Below are 19,082 nucleotides of genomic sequence, written 5' to 3' on the forward strand. Positions count from 1 at the left end.
CAAGATGCTGATGAAAGAAATTGAAGATGACACGAACTGATGAAAAGATACACTGTGCTCATGGAGTCGAAGAATTAGTATTGTTAAAATGACCATACTATCCAAGTCAGTGCAGAGATTCAATGCAATCCCTATCAAAATACCAAGGCATTATTCAAAGACCTCGAACAAATAATTCTAAAATGTGTATGTAAACACAAAAGACCCCAAATAGCCAAAACAATCTTGAGAAAGAACAAAGCTGGAGGTATCATGTTTCCCGATTTCAAACTATACTACAAAGGAATAGTTATGAAAGCAGCATAGTACTGGTACAAAAACCAGACACTTCGATCAATGGAACAGAATTGAGAGCCCATAGGTGAACCCGCACTTATATGGACAATTAATCAATGATAAAGGAGGTAAGAATATACAATGAAAAGACAGCCTCTTCAATAAGTGGTACTGGGTAAACTGGACAGCTGCTACATGCAAAAGAATCAAACTGCACTGCTCTTTCATACCATGCACAAAAACAAATTCAAAATGGAATAAAGATTTAAATGTAGGACCTGAAACCCTAAAACTTCTAGTGGAAAACATAGGCAGTATGCTCTTGGACATTGATCTTAGCAATATTTTTTTGGTTGTGTCTCCTCAGGCAAGGGGAAGGAAAGCAAAAACAAATAAATGGGACTACATTAAACTAAAAAGATCTTACACAGCAAAGGAAACTATCAACAACAACAAAAAACAAATAACATGATTCAAAAATGGGCAGAGGATCTGAATAGACATTTTTCCAAAGAAAACATACAGATGACCAACAGGCACATGAAAAGATGCTCAACATCACTAATCATTAGGGAAATGTAAATCAAAACTACTATGAGGTATCGCTTCACACATGTTAGAATGGCTATTATCAAAGAGACAACGAACAAGTGTAGGTGAGAATGTGGAGAAAATAGAACCCTCATGCACATTGGTGGGAATGTAAATTGGTTTATTTCCACTATGGAAAACAGTTTGGAGATTCTTCAAAATATTAAAAATAGAACTGCCATATGACCTAGCAATTCCACTCCTGGGTATTTATCCAAAGAAAACAAAAACATTAATTAGAAAAGGTATATGTGCCCCTATGTTCGTTGTAGCATTATTTACAGTAACTGAGATATGCAACCCAAGTGCCCATTGACAAATGAATGGATAAAGAAAATGTGGTATGTATATATACAACAGAGTATTATTCAACCATAAAGAAAGAATGAAATCTTGCCATTTATAACAACATGGATGGGCCTAGAGGATATTATACTACAAGAAATAAGTCAGACAAATAATGACAAATTCTGTATGACTTCACTTGTATGTGGAATCTAAAAAAAAAAAAAACAAATGAACAAACATAACAAAATAGAAGCAGAGTAATAGATTCAGAGAAGAAATAGGTGGCTGCCAGAGGGGAAGGGGGTGGGGGAAGTAAAGAAATAGGTGAGAAAGATTAAGAGGTACAAATTTCCAGTTGCAAAACACATGAGTCACAGGTATGAAATGTACAGTGTGGGGCATACAGTCAATAATTATGTAATAACTTCGTATGATGACAGATGGGAACTAGACATTGTTGGTAGTGATTGTTTTGAAATGTATAGAGTTATTGAATCAGTATGTTATGTAACAGGAACTAACATAGTGTTATAGGCAATTATACTTAAGCAATCAAACAAACTCATAGGAAAAAGGTCAGATTTGTGGCTACCAGAGGCAGGGGAAATTGGATAAAGGCAGTCAAGAGGTAAAAACTTCTAGCTATAAATAAGTACTAAGGATGTAATGTACAACATGATCAATACAATTAACATTGCTGTATGTTATATATGAAAGTTAAGAGAGTAAATCCTAAAACTTTTTATCACAAAGGAGAATTATTTTTTCTATTGATTTAATTTTGTATTTATATGAGTTGACAGATGCTCACTAAACTGGTGATAGTAATTTCATGATGTATGTAAATGTGATCATATTGCTGTACACCTTAAACTCATACAGTACTATATGTTAATCATATCTCAATAAAACTGGAAAAAAATTAAAGAAGACATGATAGGTGATTACACTGAACAAAAAACCCCAAAGTAGCCATCTATAAATGCCAATATAGTGAATGCTATTCATCTTTACTATTTTGTAATAATTTTGTTTAACATATGCCATAGCCAACACTTTGGTCAAAACTGAGATAACATTTTACTGATTTGCTTGGTAGCAATCAGAGTGGTGACACACAAAGTATCTTGAAGGATCACAAGGGTGTGGAGGGAAGAGAGGAAATAATTACTCAATAGCTCTTGGAAGCCATCCTTCAATTAAGGTCAAATCACACCAATAAATTACAATGTTAAGATTGAATTACTTACTGTTTAAGATACTTTTCCCCAATTTAAAGATTTGGAAATCTTCAAAAGTGGAAAACTTGAGGAAAAAATTTTAATTGCATTTTTAAATAGCTAGATTTTTCAGATCACTTAGTGTGTATTCAGCTTCAAACAACAGGATACACTTCCAAAAGTGGCTTAAAAAAACAGTGGTTTCTTGGAGGGTAAGGGTATAGCTCAGTGGCAGAGCACATGCTTAGCATGCATGAGGTCCTGGGTTCAATACCTCCATTAAAAAAAAGTTCAAAAAAAGATAAGATGAAAACAGGAGTTTCCTACTTTACATCCAAGAAGTCTGGAGGAAGATGTTTCCAGGTTTCTCAGAGAAGCTCAACAATTGCTTCAGGTGGCAAGACTCTCCCGCCACCATCCTTGGTCATTGGCTCAGTACTCTCATGCTTGCACAATGGCTGCCCCTGTTTGAGGCGTTGTAAGTAAGTATGACAATATTTGGACCCCTAAAATGGATGTTTCTCCAAATGTCTTTTTTTTTTTTTTAACAGAAGAAATCCTTTCCCAGACTTTTTATTTTCCACTGGCCAGAATTGAATCTGCTACTGGTTCCCCAGCTGCAAGGAGGAGCACCTGCCATTTCCAACCTACATCATAGGAGCCATGCTCTGCTAACAAGCAAAAGGCAGTACGTTGCCAACACACTCACTTTTACATATTGGTATGTGTCCTTGCAAACATTTCTCTCTTGCGGAGGCTTTATCTACTTTGTTTAAGTCATTCTGCACATCAGGTTTTGTAACCTGCCTTTATACTTCATATTGTACCATAAGCATTTGTTCCATAGTAATAGTCTTCAGAAATTTTGTTTTAAATGGTGACATAATATTTCATGCCAAAAACCACCTCCTAATTTACCTAATTTATAATAAGCAGTATTCTTATTTTCAGAAAACGTAGTGGGTAATAAGCACTGTATATCAGAGGCTTTCCACAAGCACCTCTAATACTTAAGACAATCCTGCAAGGTAGCTATTATCATTCCAATGTTACAAAAGAGGAAACTGAGAATCAGGGAGTCTAAAACTTACCAGGATATTCCTGCTGGTAGATTGCAGAACAGGGAATTTGAACTCAGGCTCATCTGATTCCCAAACCAGCAAACATAGTATTTATTCAACATTGTTGTGGGGGAAAAGAAATGAAAACCCAAGTGAATGCCAATTCATAAATATAAATTAGTTAAGTTTATTATTGAGCAGAACCAAGTAAACAAAACAAACCCCTGAATTCATGCAAGATAGCAAGTGACTATGGATATTCAGCTCTATGTAAGTGGAACTGAAGTGCAGTTCATCATCTTGCTTTTAGTAAAGCATCAGCAGTTATTCAATTTGCATCAGGAGTTATATCGAGCTGACTCTAACATCTTGTTTTTCATAATTCTTGATCAGGCTTGATCTGACACTGTGTTCTTCATAATTCCTTATCAATACTTCCTTCAGTTACTCTAACAGTTCACCTAGCACATACAGTTAGTCACTCTTCAGCAGCCCTCAGTGAAGTTAAAGTTCAGTTTCTCATAGCATCAACGATAAAAACTCCTAATTTAACTCTTCATGTAGCAAAATAAATTCCCTGAGCCAATGGAAAATTCTGTGAACCTGATAGATACATACATACATACAATAAGATTAATAAGTAAATCTTATAAATCTATATATATGGGCACCTCCTACAATAGGCTTGGTCCATATCTTCAAAGAAGTGACAGTCTTTTTGTTCTGAAGACATTACATGCAGCATCTGTAGGTGTCAGCAGTTAAAGGGAATACATAAATAAAGGAAAAATAAGAGAGAGGGAGAAAACAGGGAAACATTGAAGAAAGAAATGTATATATAGGGCAATGGATGGGAAACGTGGACAGTGCTTAATTACTGTCAATTCTGCTATGACAGAATACTTTTTAGAGCAGACTGGAAAACAGCACAGGGCAAATGCTTCTGGCCTCTCAATGGGACTAGCAGAGACTAAGCCAAGTTCAGTTGCTGTCATGTCACTGATTGCATCAGTACAGTCTACCTTCTCTGAGGACACACCCTCCTCCCCTCCGGTCCAGGGACTTGGGCTCTTGATTACAACAAACTCCCTGTCCAGTTTCAGGCACTTTGTGCAGTCTAACTTACTTTCTGACCCTCTTCCAGGACATGCACCAAAGGGCTTTCCCAAATACCACCTCCTTTCAGTGTTCAGTTCCACCTTGCTTCCCTGCCCCATATGTCATTTCTGCCTTTGGAGTGGGTGGTTCCAGGGGAAAGGCGACATAAACAAGTTTCCTCTGGACCCCATACAGCAGAGCCAAGTAGGAAACGATACTGGCAGGTTTCCCTGGGAGGCCAGACACTTACTGACTGTCTGGCAGATGGGAAATCAGTTCTGCAGAGAACAGGGAAGACTCACAGATCCTCCCGGTCACCTGCTTTGCCCTCTGCCCTAGTTCCCAGGGCTGCTCTAGGGTCAGCGAACCAGAAACTTCCCCTCAGTCTGTCTGGCCTGACCAAGATAATTTGTTGGATTAGGCTTCGTGGTGGTTCTTCGCCTCATCCTAATCCAGGCCTTTGAAAGGGAGTGGGAAATTTATAGAATTGCTGTAGTTTGATTTTTGTGACTAACCAAGAAAGAAGTGTTGGTTTTATCTTTTCTCCATTCTAGATTACCAATATTTTCACTTAGTACCTTGTTAATAATCTAATACTTCAGGTTTGGAGTTTATTTGAGACAGGAAATGATGATGAGTAAATGAATATGTGAAAACTAAATCTTATCATATGGAAATAGATAGATATTAGATTAATAAGTAAATTTTATAAATTTATAGAAAGGATAGACTTTGGATAAATACAGAGCTGGTTTTCATTATGGCTCCCACATGTCCTGGCAGAGTGACCTAGGACAAGTTGGCTAACTTCTTCAAATGTCACTCAGTTGCTTCATCACTGAAATGAGGGTGATGATTTCTACCTCAGAGGGATGTGAAGAATGATGAGAGAGGCTGTCTATCAAGTGTCAGACATAGACTGATTGAATAGAAATACTAGTTCACTTTCCTCTCTCTGTAACCCATCAGCCTGAGAGAACATAGTTGTTGTTGGTTTTTTTTTTTTTTTTGAGTTTTTGAAATAATCAACAAATGCACTGAAGTATTAAAGCATTATCATGACCTCAAAGAGTTTATAATCTAGTTGGAGATATTAATGTTAAGTCACATGGAACAATAGAGAACATTACAAGCTCACAATTTAATTAAGTAATCTATTACATAATTCCGGTTATTGAATTACAGTTGATAAATAAAAATGGACTAGGGTTTTCTGTCAGATAGCCCTTCTCTCTTCCACAATCTTCTAGGTATTCTGGGGAGTAAGAAATAGGTCTGGGTTGAGGTTAATTATTTTAAAGTATTAATTTATATTTTTCTGTATAAAAATTGACTGACAGATGTACTTGATGACACTTTTAGGGGTGCTCCAAAGTCCTACTAATCCTCTGAGGAGAAGCCCAAACTCTCTTTCAAAAACAAACAAATAGGGAGGGTCTAGCTCAGTGGTAGAGGGCATGCTTAATGTGCTTGAGGTCCTGGGTTCAATCTCCAGAGCCTCTGTTTAAAAAAAAAATATATATATAAATAAACCTAATTACCCACCTTAAAAAAAAAGGTTTAAAAAAATCTTCTTAAGATTTTATGTTTGAATTAACCTCTCCTTCAAACTCTCTTATAAATCCCTAACACTTTGCTCCCACTTTATACCTATCATAATTATTATTACTGTATTTTATACAGGCAAATTTTCCCATGCTTATTCACATTCAATAAAAGAGTCCATCAAAAATTTATGAAATAAGAATTCTCAAGCTCCCTCCTACTCCCACTCACCAAAGAAGCAGACACTCTTCCAAATACCAAGAATAACAAAAACATGCAAGTTCCCTTTTGAAACTCCTCATGGAATCGAAACTCCATGGGGGAACATCGAACCTGTTGGACTTTTCATCTTTGTGTCTTACTTTAGAAGCATTTGAGAAACGTATGCATCTTTTTAAGTATTTTCAAATGACTCATGAGTCATGTTCCTTCCTGTCCATCTACTACAACTCCGGGAAGTTATTTACCATCTCTAGAAACTATTCTTCCATGTGTCTCTGGCCACTTCTTTTGCCACATGCTGAGGAACTAGGATGCGTTTCCTCCCAGGAATCAGACAAAGCAGTAAGTGTGGCAGAAAGACAGAAAGTACCATCTGGATAAGAACCAAGTAAGCTCAGTCCAAATTAAAGAGGAGAGTTGTCCTCTGTCCACTCTGTGCCAGACACTGCTCAAAGGATCTTATATATTAACTCATTTAATCCTCACAACAACCCTGTGAGGCAGATATGAATGTCTTCATTTTGTAGATGAGAAAAGTAGGGTGAGAGAGATGAAGTCGCTTATCCAAGGTCAAAGAACTAGTAAAGAAAAATACAAAGTAAATTAAGATTTCTTTATTTTAAGAAATTGACTCACATGATTATGAAGGCTGGCAAGTCCGAAATCTGTAGAGTGGGCCCAGCAGGCTCAAGAGCAAGAAAAGAACCCATGCCACAGTCCAAGTCGAAGGCCAGCTGCTGGCAGAATCCCCTCCTGCCCTGGCGAGGTCAGGCTTGTTCTTCTCAGGCCTTTAGCTGCGTGAATGAGGCCCACTCACACTATGGAGGGCAATCTGCCTTACTCAGAGTCAGCCAGTTTAAATGTTAATCTCACTGAACACAGCCTCACAGAAGCATCCAGAATAGTGTTTGACTTCATTGACATATCTGGGCACCATAGCCTAGCCAAGTTGACACAAAATGGCACAAAATATATATATATTTACAAACTTTTTCCTAAAAGATGGAAGATATTCTTGGGGATCATGAGTAGGAACATTTGAAAGCACTGTTCAAGAGCTAAAAATACACAAAGCATTGAGCCAAATTCTGTGTTGACCAACCATTAGACATAACTGAACATTAGGTTGCATAAATAAATCTTGACTATTAACCTTTTTTGAAATTGGCCTCTTTCTCCTAAAACCTGAGGGCAAACAAAAATCAGATTTTTCAAGATTTTCAAGAAAAATGATGCATTTCTGCATATAAATACTCTAGCTACCTGAAAGAACGAGGAGCAGTTCTACATTTACCAAAGCCTGAACTGGAAATAGGGCAGACTGGACAAAGCATTCAGACTTCTTTGTTTTCCAAAGGAGGAATGACAAGAACCCCCTCCCTCCACGACACACACACACACACACACACACACACACACGCACTTATACACATAAATTATGTATAAGTGATTTAAAATTAAATTTAAACAAATTAAATTAAAGTGATGTAATTTCTTCCAGAATGTTGTGGGTAGCCCTGGTGATGAGAAATTATCTAAAGCACTGGTGTAAACACTATTCAGAGGGGATATACCAGACAATCCATTAGGATGCAGGTAGAAAATACTGGAATATATTAATTCTCTTATGAGAATGAGTATATTATGTATGAATAGTTTTAGTTTAAAATAAAATGTAAAACAAATATTCATATTGACACTTGCCCTGGTGATTGTCTACCAATCACTTGTCACATATCGTATGAAAGAGGGCCTTGGGGATGAGTGGAAGGTATACAATGTCATAGGGTTGACAATGGTACCCTTCCTCATTGGTTTTTTATATGTCATAGATTACATGTGCCTGGTGAAATGGATTTACAAATTCTAGTCTGATTTCAACCTAACTAACCCTCACAAAATGAACAGGTGACTAAAAATCATCTTCTAGCAACTGATTGAATATGCTAATGATACATGCACAAATGAACAATGAGAAAACTGCAGAGCTGACACTTCTATTCCTAGCACAAACTCGTCAGACTCATTATCAAAAATATTACTGAAATATCAATTTGTATGCATTAATGTTTTGTATGGTTAATATACGAAATACAGATTACTATTTTTAAAATATCCCATCATATCAAGAGATTGTAAAAGTGACCACAAATTGTATCCATCCTGTATGCATGCCCTTTGCAATGTAACTTTGCAGTTGCTCCCATGATGAGCTAAATTCTTTTCTTCCATCCCTCAAATCTGGACTTGACCATGTGGATAAAGGGATGGTAGAAACACTTACACAAGCAGAGAGCTGAAAAGTAGTTGTACACTGGGGCTTGCTCCCTTGCTGCTCTTGGGAATCCTGGAGCCACTATATATAAATAAGCCTAAATTAGCCTGCTGGGTGATGACGTGTGGCCCAGTATGAGAGCCAGCTAACTGCCATGTATATGAGTGAGGCCGCTGACTGCCAGCTGACCAGGAAAACATGAGTAAGAACCCCTGAGATCAGCAGAAGAACTTTGCAGCTAATCTGGTGCAAAGTGCTAACCACAGGATCAGGAGCTGATAAATAAATGATTATTGTTTGGGGCAACTAAGTTTTGGAGTGGTTAGTTACACAGTAAAGACTAACTGATATGAAAATTAGTACCTAGAAGTGGATTTCTGTAGTAACAAAAACCTAAAACATGTGGCCTGGGGTTTCTGAATTGGGCAGAGACTGAAAGAACATTAAGAACTCAGTAGCAAAAACTAGGAAAAGGGCAAGCAAACTACTAGTGGTAACTGGAAAAACTGAGGAAATGGCTATAGCTGGTCAGAAAAATGGCAACATGCATCATTTTGTTAAAAACTATTGGCATAATGGTTGCCTACAGGAACCTGGAAGATTTTTTCTTTTTGGAAGATTTTTAAAAAGATTTATTGAAGGGTAGTTGATTTACAATGTTAGTTTCAGCTGTACAGGAAAGTGATTCCGTTATACATATACATTGTTTTATTCAGATTCTTTTCTATTATATGTTATCACAAAAAACTGAATATGGTTCCCTGTACTATACAGTAGGTCCTTGTTGTTCATCTATTTTATATATAGTAACATGTGTCTGTAAAGGGCAGAGAGGGATAAATTAGGGGTTGGAAGATTTTTTTTTAAAATACATATTGCTAATGAATTTATGGGCCTTGCAAAATGATTTCTGGACCAAACTAAATTGGTTTCATTTAGTTGCTGAGGAAGAAAGAAAAGAGCTGAAGAAAAAAATTAGAAGGAATATACAGGAAATAGAACTGTTTTTCATCCCTAATCTCTCTCTCTCTCTCTCTCTCTCTCTTTTTTTTTTTTTTGGCTTTTAATTTATTTATTGAGGTGTAGTCAGTTTACAATGTTGTGTCAATTTCTGGTGTACAGCATAATTCTTCAGTCATACATGAATATACTATATTCATTTTCTTATTCTTTTTTACCATGAGCTACTACAATTGAATATATTTCCCTGTGCTATACAGTATAAACTTGTTTATCTATTTTATATATACCAGTCAGTATCTGCAAATCTCAAACTCTCAGTTTATCCCTTCCCACCCCCCTCCCCTCTGGCAACCACAAGTCTGTGTATTCTATGTCTGTGAGTCAGTTCCTGTTTTATATATAAGTTCATTTATCTTTTTTTTTTTAGATTCCACATATGAGTGAAGTCATATGGTATTTTTCTTTCTCTTTCTGGCTTACTTCACTTAGAGTGACATTCTCCAGGACCATCCATGTTGCTGCAAATGGCATTATGTTGTCATTTTTATGGCTGAGTAGTATTCCATTGTATAAATGTACCACAGCTTCTTTATCCAGTCATCTGTCAATGGACATTTAGGTTGTTTCCATGTCTTGACTATTGTAAATAGTGATGCTATGAATGTTGGGGTGCAGGTGTCTTTTTGAATTAGGGTTCCCTCTGGATATATGCCCAGGAGTGGGATTGCTGGACCTAATCTCTTCAGCCAGCAAAAAATCCAAATGAAAGAAGCCTGAGTTGTGGCTATTAAAGTCTATTAAGATATTCGAAAGAATTAAGGTGTCATATAGTAGGTTCTCTTAACTATATAAAAAAAGGTGGGGAGGGGTATCTAAGAATTTTAAGGCTATTATCCCTTATTATCCCACAACAGACTGACACACCCACAAAATTCTCTCTCTAATGAATTGTTGGTGTGACTTTTCTTGGACCAAGTAGACTCAAGTCAGATTCAGAGGGAAACCACCAAGTATTAAGAGTTGTACTGTTGAAAGCACCACATACTTGGATTGAAGAAATTAGACTGCTCAAATTACACAATATGGGTCTTTCCTTATAGAAAAGGAACAATATCTCAGAAGATAACCAACAGTTCAGAAAGTGGAGCTAAGTCTTGGAAAGCAGTGAAGCAGGGAGATGAAACTAGACCTAATCAATGAGTATTTCATGCCCCCAGAATGGGGAGACCCAGCAACAGATGTCCTACTGGATTTCAGTGTTGTTGTAGACCCATGGCTGCTTTGTGTTTACACGCTTCCACTTTCTGGTGGTAGTATCTACTGTAATGGACCTATCCCTGCCCAATCGTGTGTTGGGTGTGTTGAGGGACGATAATTAGTCCTTTTTATTTCATAGGTTGCCAGAACAAGAAAACCTCATTTGAGGAGCCTCATCTGACCTGATTTGGACCACAAGATGCCACACTAGCCTGATACCATAATTAGATGAGATTTGGGACGTGTTACATGTGGAAGGAAAGGTAATTATTTTGACCAAAGGATAGACTTCTAGATTGCAAAAATGGCTATAATACATTGTAGCTTCTTCCATCAAGAGATGTCTATTTCTCCTTGAATCTAGACAGGTCTTGTGACATTTCTCACCATTAGTATGCGGCAGAAGTGATACTGTACCAATTCCAGGCCTGGACCACCCTTGCTTTCTCTGATCATGTCAACCATGTGAACATATGTGGGCTACCTGCTGCATGATGACAGGTATGTGGGCCCAGTCACCCTTGTCACTCCAGCCAACAGCCAACCAACACAGAAGCAGAACTGCCTGATTGATTTTTTTTAGCTGCTTAGAGACACTTGAGTCAGCTAAATGAGCTAGTTGAGAAAAGTACCCAGTTGCTCCCAGCCAGAACTGCTGACCCAAGAATTGTGAAATAAATAAATGGTTATTGTTTTAATAAATGGTTAGTGTCACAGAAGCACTTATTGATGTCCTGTCCTTCCTCCTCTGGTCTTCAGTTCTCCCTCTGTCATAGACCAAGTGTCCATTAATCAGGGGGTCGGTTTTTGCACATTGTACTCTATTCCAGTGGTCTGTTTATCTGTGTCTGTACCAGTTCAACACTACGTTATTTAACGTAGCTTGAATTAAGTCTCCCCCTGCAACACACCTTTTTCTTCTTCAGGAGAGCCTTGCCTATTCTTGATCTTTTGTTCAACTCCATAAATTTTGGATAAATTTATCAGGAACAATAGGAAAAAATCACATTGTTAGGATTTTTTTTAATTGAAATTTTGTTAAATCCATAGACAAACTTGGAAGAATTGACATATTTGTAATATTGATCCTTCTCGTCTACAAACATCTCTCCATTATTGAACTGTTCTTTGGTCTCTTCTAATAAATTTTTATAAATTCCCACATAAATATTTTGTACATCCTTTTTGAATTTATTCATAAGTACTTTATACTTCTATTGTTAATATAAAAAATTTTCCCAACTGACTATATCAGTGTGAATGACTCACTAATTGTAATAAGTTGTGGATATTTGAATATTTTCTACTTAGAGAACAGTCTAATGAAAATAGCTCTCTCTCTACCCCTTATGATTGACTGGATAAATCCACAGCAATAGCTGCAAATACAAGATGAAACAGAGGGGAGAAACAGCAGTGAAGCCAAAAATACCCGCTTCTTTCATTACAAGTTTGTAAGTCTGAAGCAGACTGAATAGAGGAAAGGAGTAACTACTTGAATAAGAGTTTGTAATTTTGATATTCCACTTGCAGGGCATGGGGCAAATTATTATTAGAACAGATCAAAATTTTATTTTCCAAGAGCGACTGCAGGGTGCCTGGCACAACAGGACACTTGCTATCTTAAATGCTCCAATCAGTAAAAACAATTTGGCTTTATGAAAAAAATACATAGCATGTTTCTCTGAGATGGCAGGGAAATGAAGGTACCCCTAAAAACCAACATTAAAGTGAAAATGGGAAACCTAGGAGGTAAGCAAGAACCAAAGCCAGCATTTATCTGACAACATCTCCCGACCCTTGGTGACTTCAAGTTTCTGTTTTTATGATCACCAATTCTGGTGACAGAAGACAAATCTCAGGGACCTCCAAGGTTGGGAGTCTAGTAGGACCACCCCCTGCATAGCTGGGATCCAGTGGGGCAAATAATGGCCCTCTAGAGATGTTTATGCCGTAATCCCCTGAATCTGTGAATATGTTGTTACATGGCAAAAAGCAACTAACGTTGCAGGTGGAATTAAAGTTGCTAATCAGCTGACCTGAAGATATATAAATGCTCCTGGATTATCTAGTGAGTCCAGTTTTATCACAAGGGCCTTTTAAATGTGGAAGAGGGAAGCAGAAGATCAAAGTCAGAAACAGATTTGAAGATGCTGTGCTTCTGACTTCGAAGATGGAGGAAAGGACCACAAATCAAGGGATGTACGTGGTCATTAGGAGCTGGAAAAGGCAAGGAAACAGATTCTCACACACAGATTCAGAAGCCGTGCAGCCCTGCTGATACTTTGATGTTAGCCCAGTGAGATTCGTTTCAGACTTCTGACCTCCAGAATTGTAAGATCATAAATTTGTTTTTTTTTAATCATGAATTTGGTGGTTAATTGTTACAACAACAATAGAAAAGTAATGCAGGTCCCCAAAGGAATAATATATTTTCAGAACATTTTCAATCCAGGATTGTTGGGGAAAATCATGGCTTTGGAGATGACAGACTAATTTCTATAATGAATGTTAAAATGAAACACAAACATACTCAACCCATGCAGGAGTTTAACAAACGCAAACCCTTACTTATCGAATTAGATTTAATCAAATGAAAAGCATCATCTGCCTCTGGGAAGGCACGGCAAGGTTCATCAACAATTACATTTACTGGAAAAGGAAGAGCTGAGTCACTATAAGCCTGAAGCATGAAAATGACTTCAGTCATTCTGCAGACTTCAAATCTCATAAACAGAAATAGACACCCTTGTTTGCAACCAGTTTCTTCTTTGTCTTTCAGATGCTCTGACCTTTTGCCGCAAGCGGAAGACGTGATTTTTATAAGTGAAGTACAGTGGTCCCTTGGTGTCTGAGGGGGATTGGTTCCAGGAGCTCCTGCAGATACCAGAATCTACATGTTCAAGTCCCTCATATAAACTGGCAGAGTCCCATTAGCTCTCCACACTGGTGGGTGTGGAGAGCCCACTGCAAATGATTCTAATTTCATGGCATTCAGAATATGTATCATGAGAGTTATCTGGGGACCATTTTACATGTAGGAAATGCAGCAGACCCCTTAAGGTCCCAGAATGACAGCCCAGTACTCTTTCTGTCTCTTTTTCTAAAGTGCTTGGCTTCTATCCATGAGAAGTTTTTTCATCTTCTTTTAACTCCATGGTCATTTGCTATTACAGCAGTGACCTCATAGTTTAATATTTTCCTTTCAGAGTTTATGTCTTGTGTAAAAGATTTTATGGTGGTGTAGTGATTGCAAAAACATTGGAAGCAAAGACAAATTAGTTTAGCTAAGTGGTAACTGGGTTTAAAGGGATTCCATGTTGGGGAGAAAGCAGCTGAAAATAAGGGTGTAACCAGGAGAATGTAACATTAGCTATATCCAGAGCTATGAAACAGCAAATTGTATTGCCCTTTAACGCCCTTGCCCTTGACCTCTGCCCCTTGTTAAGTACTCAGAAGCTGAAACTGAGCCCTGGCAGCCTTGTATTTCCCACAGCTATTCTGCAGAACCCAAGCTGGATGTGTCTTCTCTTTTCCATCCTCATATTCTATCAAGACTCAACCATTATGATTTTTTCATTCCCCTGCTTCCACTTCTAGCTCTTCTTATTAGGAAGGAGCTCACAAGCCAACACACATGTGGTCGTGCATGTAAGTGATTCTGGGAATTTCTTTCCTCCACAGAAGCAGATGATGACTATCCACCCCGTGAGTGTCCTGTCTGTCACTGCCAAATCTGTCCCTGGAATTTATGTTAAAAAGTAGCAAAGAAGGTAGAACCTAAGAGGTGGGAGGAGAAAGGAAAGAGGTTAGTTAACCTTCAAAATAAAGAGATGAGAGAATTTTGGAAATTTAGAGCAAATGAAAGGTGCTAGAGTATTGCAGGAATAAGATAACTGGAAAAGGGGAAAAAGGTAAAAGCATTCTTGCTGGGAGGGTGAAAGAACCAACTTTAATACGTTTTTAAAAGCACCAAAATTAGAATGTAATTCCATTTTTATCAGTAATAGATATTTGATCTGTGCTTCTATGAATGAGACAGTACACCGAGTGGACTAGAGGTTAAAAGGGTTACACACTAAGTTTAGGGTGACCAACTCATCTCAATTTGCCTAAGATTTCCTCAGTTTTAGCACTGAAATGTTCACATCCTGGGACTTCACGCTTTGTCAAACTGGGATGGCTTGTTACCCCAAGTCATTAGTAACTAATAATGGCTTCACATGTTACGTTTCTTGAGAGTAGAGTAAACTCCTGTTTTTCCTGAGAATGATTGCTAAGGATGAAGAGGAAACTATAATAGGTGTTTGCAGAGAAAAGGAAGAGGGAAAAAGGAGAAGGGGAAAAGGAAGAAGGATGAAACAGAGTGTTTGTGAGTTTATAAGGGGAGAGTCTTGATTTAAAGCAGTCGTTCTTAACCAGAAGTCATTCTATCTTCCAGGGGGTTTTTGGCAACATCTGGAGATAGTTTTGGTTGTCACAGTTGACTTCTACTGGCATCTAGTGAATAGAGGGCAGGGATTCTGCTAAACATTCTACAAAGCACAGGATAGCCTCCCACAGCAAAGAATCATCCAGCCCTAAAGGAATGAGTCATTAATCCCAGACTAAGACACATCCGAAAAGTGTATAGGAGGGGGGTTGGCGATGCCATCACAACATATATAGCGTGACACTGAAAAACTGATTTTCAGGTGTCTAAAATGGTAGTGCTGGCTTTCCTGACTACAGATCTTATACTTGCCCATCCATGTCGTGAACCTTCTAAGAGATGGACCAAATCTGTATTGGTGCCCCCAAAGACTAGATCATCCCAATCCTTGGAAATCATATGTACATAGTAAGTGTTGGTGAGTTAATATTAGAATGAAACACTGTTGGATATGGACAAAATGGAAAAGAAAAATAAGATTTAAGCATGGAAGATTTATACTACTGCTCTGCTAAAAGTTATTTTTCAAGGAGGAAAAGAAATCATTCTTCTAGACCTGGGATTAGTAAAGATTATACATTTGATGCCTAGCTCATATTGGACACTCAGACATTTGTCTAACAAATCAAATGTTGAGTAAGATGTCCCAAATTAAGTTGATGTTAATGTTTAGATTTTTTCCTTCTGAAGGGTCATACCACTCTTTATGTCAGCATTCAGTTTCTCTGCTTCTGTCTTCAACCCTTAAAAGAAATAGTGAATTGCCCTGATACTCCCTAACATGCCCCCAAAGGCATGACCATGTTTGTACAGAGCTGCATTCTCCTGTGAGCCGCGTGGATGGAGTTTGCACTGGTTGTCACAGTCCTGCTTTCTCTGGAAGCTTTGTGGAGGAGGGTGGATGGGGTGTGGGTTTCAGTCTTCTTTGAAAAAGACGTGGGATGATATGTTGGACTTAATTTCGGCTTTTTACTGCTGGCTAAGCCTGCCACAGGTTTAACCAGAGTTATCAATAGAACAGAATTCTAGAATCACAAAAACTTTAGGCTGGAGGAATGCTCATAATATCATTTTGTCTAATTTCCTGTCTCTTGGACATAATGTGGCATGATTCTTATTTTATTGATTGATTGATTGATTGATTGATTGATTGATGAAGCACTTAGGGTTTAAAAACTTTCCCAAAGTCACTTTCCAAAAGTGGCTTTTCTAAAGAATATGAAAGCCTCCCAACTTACCACTCTAATTGAAATTAAGACTGATATGTTGTTTATAATTTTAACATTTATTGTATTAGAAAACTGAGAAAAATTTTAAATATTTATATATATTTATTATTAACATGCTTAAAACAACAAAAATAAGCCAGTTACCTATTATCATTATGTAAACTTTTCAAAAGTAACTATTCTCTCCAAAAACAAACAAACAAAAAAGACAGTGAGAAGAGTGACATTGTTTTACATTTTTGCAAATCTCTTTAATGTTTACCTTAATAGACAACAGGATTCTCATATCTGCACTTACATTCATTCTTGCTCGATACTGTTTTGATTGAAATAAATGAAGAAACTCCAGCCATACACAGGTGAGTAATTGAAACAGAAAGAGGTATTTTAATATCCTTTTCAGATAATTGATGATATTATTCTTTGCTACTACGTCAAAACTTGACTCATCTTAATGAATAGTTGCAATGTGGAATCTGTAACAATCAATTGAATCCATTATTCATATTTTGAGGTCTTTTGTCCCAGTCGTATTTTATAACCTCTCATATATGTATATCTATATATATAGTCATATATATGTGTCATATATATATATATATATATATTTCATGCACACACACATATGCATATGCAGCATGTACTGTCCTAAGCTCTTTACAGATATTATCTGATTTAATTCTCACAGCAGCCTTATAAAGGTAGGCAACCATATCTCTATTTCGTAAATGGAGAAACTAAGGTTCATAAAAGTAAAGTCTCCTCTCAGAGTTTGCCAAGGTCACATAACAAGTAGGTGTCAGACCCAGAATATGAATCCATTGTGCTCTCCACCCCTACAATACTACTTCCCTTACTGTGGACAGAGTAAACATGAAGGTGAGGGGTTGTACCAAGCACACGTCATCAACCCCATTTTGCACCTAAGGAAACTGGGATTTAGACAAGCTTAGTGAGCTTATCTAAGATCACATGGGTTGTTAGAGGCCCAAACTGGGACCTTTTGACTTCAAGCTTCTACAATTCAAGAAATCCACAACACAGTTGTCACATAAAAAGAATACAACTTCTTTGTTCCTCTAATTTAGGAATAAAGTAGCTAGTATAAATGGAAAGGGTTTTCATTTTCTTCAGACAAATATAGACAAATTGTTAACTGTTTTGGTTCAAAGTCATTGGATAAAAATTCGTATTTAATAAGCATACATGCATATGTAAACATGCACATAGAAACTGGCACTTTAATCCTCAAAACATTTATTTAAAGAATTTAATAACAGCAAAAAAAAAAATTACCTCACTCAAGGTTTCTTTGTCAATGGGTCAAATTGACAAAATCTAAAACAGCTAGAAGAGTTTCATGTACATGCTACAGTCAGATCTTTGCAATTTGCTTTCATTGGTAGAGTCAGCATTTCAGGCACAGTCTCAAAATGAAATCTGGTTCTATCCTGAGCTTTTGAACACATAACCTCCCGGGAAGTGCCTTGTATTGGGTTGCTAGAGTCTTTTTTGAGGCTAGTTTGCATTCTCAAACCAGCTAACCTTCCCCTAATGAGCAAGAGTTAAAGGCCAACTTATGAAGTTACCAAAAATAGATCAGAAAGAGCCATTTCCATCACTTAAACCTTTTAAAAGTATCATATTACCAAGATTCCCCAAATTCTCAACATATCATTCAGATCCTCAGTATTCTGGGAAATCAATCATCAATCCTTATATCCCTTCACGCACTCTTGCTTCATTCTCGTGGGCCGCACAAGGCAGTTCACCACCCTCTCTAATGACCTTGCCACACACACCACCCAGTTCTTGCCCTCTCTTCTCTCACTCCACTCCCAGCCTGCTTTGTCTACCAGTGAAGAATGCTCACCTCGGGTGCACCGTGACCTCAGAAGTCTGCCCATGAACACCGCCCCCAGCACTCCACCTTTCTCTTCCCTGCATTGACAGAGAAGGCTCTCTCGCAGCATTCACTACTATTAAATTTGCTTGTGTGTCTGGCACATGAGCTCTATAATAGCAGAGCTCTGTTATTCATCTTTACTTCCCCTACACTCAGATCAGGGTCTGGCATGAAGTTGGCAAGTCTGTAAGAATATTTGGGGAACGCTGCATTTGCTGGGACGATCCTCTTGTTATCCGATGTTACGTGCCTTCCAAAGTGAAGCTTCTTAGTCTAATAGAAAGAGTTTCCTGGGATCCATTCTGTAATCTGCTAGATATAGCACTGTAGATAAATTATTTAACCTTTCGGCATCTGTATTCTGCAAGAGTTTTGGAAAAGTAATGGATAGTATATTAAGAATATATAAAGTATCTATCACAGTGACACATTGTAGGTTTTCAATGAAGTGTGGCTGTTATTATAATTTACTTGGTTCCCGTGGCCTCTGGTGGTCATGCCCCTACCAAAGGTTCTGTGTGTACATGCTGCACATCGACCCGGAGAGGGCAGTTAGACACTCAGCCATCACCTGGTCAACACAACATGTTCTTTAGAAAATTTCCCTGCCCCACCTTCCCACTCAGATCATTTCACTAATCAATGTCACTATTTAATATTGCCATAATCCCTTGTGCCCTTGTTTCAGTGATAAACTATGGAGATTATATTTTTCTTTC

The 19,082-nt window shown here is 37.7% G+C and overlaps 1 long non-coding RNA gene across 4 annotated transcripts in view; it reads left to right on the forward strand.

Moving 5' to 3' along the window:
- LOC106729154 overlaps positions 1-19,082 on the forward strand; it is a 91,306-nt gene that overhangs the window by 59,090 nt on the left and 13,134 nt on the right. For 2 of the 4 annotated variants that reach the window (XR_004323522.1, XR_004323523.1), the window contains exons 9-12: positions 2,927-3,096; positions 10,936-11,059; positions 11,161-11,297; positions 13,579-16,816. This is a non-coding gene — a long non-coding RNA (uncharacterized LOC106729154). Of the gene's footprint in view, positions 1-2,926; positions 3,097-10,935; positions 11,060-11,134; positions 11,961-13,578; positions 19,078-19,082 lie in introns of those variants that run through there. The other 2 variants (XR_004323524.1, XR_004323527.1) reach the window with 2 other exon arrangements.

The sequence above is a fragment of the Camelus ferus genome, chromosome 1, assembly GCF_009834535.1.
Source record: "Camelus ferus isolate YT-003-E chromosome 1, BCGSAC_Cfer_1.0, whole genome shotgun sequence".
Taxonomy (NCBI): Eukaryota; Metazoa; Chordata; class Mammalia; order Artiodactyla; family Camelidae; genus Camelus; species Camelus ferus.